Raw genomic sequence first — 2421 nt, 5'->3', positions numbered from 1 at the left:
CCCATTCTTCATAGCAACAACACTGTAGTATCATCCTAAGTCTCTAATGACATGGTGCTGTATGTTTGCTAAGGGTTATCGGTCGCTTCATATCATAAGGTTAGTGATTTAAATACGGTAATTACTGCCGTTTGAATCAAGTGGTCAGTAGAGAAAGACCTACCAAAGCTTGTTGCCAGCGCGTACAAAGACGTGTCATGATACTGAAAAACAAAGGATATCCCATAAATTATTAGATGTATACACAAGATAATGTAATTATTAGAATATTGTAGCTTGATGTTTACGATCATGAAGTTTAAATTTCCATGTTTTTAAATATTTGTTTTTAGTGCAAAGCAGGTGTTTCATTTTTCCTCTTTTTCTGTTCCAAGGTTGGTTTATCTGCTGCATTTGAGAGCACACCCGCAAATTTTATCTTAATGGTACTTTTCTGTTATATGTAAGAGTCCCTAATGACCCATCGTTGGAGGATCACAAACAATCGCGAATACATTCTAAACCAAATACACAATAAACTCCAAGAAGTGACACTAAAACATCAATAATGTGTGTAATTTGTTTAAATATTTTACTGTTGTCACCTACCACATTTATGGCTAGCATATTGTCTGATCATTGTTCAACATTTTATTTACTGACTTTGATTTATAGAATTTTGTTGTTGTGTGACTTTTGTTCAAACTCAACTATTTATAATAGCTATTGCAGTAAGATATGGAGGTTATTCAATAAAATGTTTTATTTTCCAACATATGGGAAAGTTTAATAAGCATTCGCCTTGCTTTTGGATACTACGTTAGCATGCAAAGTTTGGTCTGGATCAGTCGACTCGTTTAGGTGTCGATGCATCCACAGACAGACAGAAATTTTTCCTTGATATTGTATAGTTACCGCACCTATATGTGTTAATATATATAGCGCATGTGAAGAACGCCTGCACTCCAATTTTTATACTTATCTCTGGCGAGAGAAGCAAAACTCTAACCCTAGCTATGACGATCATATTCGTAGATTTGTCTTTATATCTAGTGTTTATTTTTCTGGGAGGAAAGGGAAATATTCAAGTTAGTGGTTGTGATCCTGGGATTGGGTGGGCCCTAATCAAAAATTCGAATTTATGAGGTGGAGGAAAAAGGAAGAGGGAAAACAAAGTCATTAAAAAATTGTTATTATATTCTAAGAACCTAGAAGTGAAGGTAAAACAATACGTTAACTACATCATATCTGCTACATCCAGTAAACACGAGGCCTTTCGTCCAATACCGGGAGTCATCAGGCCGGCTAGGAAGCAACATACACAGTAGTGACTCAGACGCTATTAAAAGTATCAAATTTCATGAACAACAACTATTTTGGTGCGAACTGAATGGTGAAGTGTAATTTTCATATGAACCATTTACAAATAAGTTTTATGGTAAGGATTACTAAGACAATATTATTAATTTATTTTAAAACACCAAATATTTATTATTATTATTATTGTGTTTACTTGAATTAACTTTAGACTTTGACCCCGTTTTTAAGACTGTAGCACCAGGTGGGCTCAGGCACTCCTGTAATTTTACAGATTTATTTTACAGGTTAAATACGTTTCAGATTTTCTGAGATAGTAAGATTACCCATGTACAAATCTCGAGTACTTGAAAACACTTCCCTACCAATTCAAGGCGGCAAGTTAAGAACATATATATATTAAAAACATCTATAATAGAATATATAGAACATATATATTAAAAAACTCTACATTAGAATATATAGAACATATATATTAAAAAAAACATCTATATTAGAATATATAGAACATATATATTAAAACATCTATATTAGAATATATAGAACATATATATTAAAAACATCTATATTAGAATATATAGAACATATATATTCGAAAACATCTATATTAGAATATATAGAATATATATATTCAAAAACATCTATATTAGAATATATAGAACATATATATATTTAAAAATATCTATATTAGAATATATAGTACGCGCGTATTTAAAAAACATCTATATTAGAATATATAGAACATATATATTTAAAAACATCTATATTAGAATACATTTAATATTCTTTGTAAAACATGAAAATAAGATACAGTTTCACATGCAGACATTTCTTAAACCTAAACTCGAAATCTGCAATGTACCAAATAAAGTAAGTAACTCACTTAATTGCCGGTTCAACGTTAAGTAAGCTACAACAATGCGGGAATGTACTTGCGTACTGGTGACGACAATTAACATTACGTTAAATTCGATGACGAGGAACCCACTTTGAGACTAATAATGGCTGGAGACGTCTTGAATGGGTAATGAAGAAAAACTTTAATATAAGTTTAACATAACAGCAAATGTACAACGTTTCGACAATGTTTGGTCATCATCAGGACACCTTGTCGAAACGTTGTAC

The sequence above is a fragment of the Limulus polyphemus genome, unplaced genomic scaffold, assembly GCF_000517525.1.
Source record: "Limulus polyphemus unplaced genomic scaffold, Limulus_polyphemus-2.1.2 Scaffold14, whole genome shotgun sequence".
NCBI lineage: Eukaryota > Metazoa > Arthropoda > Merostomata > Xiphosura > Limulidae > Limulus > Limulus polyphemus.
This window is presented reverse-complemented; position numbering follows the sequence as displayed.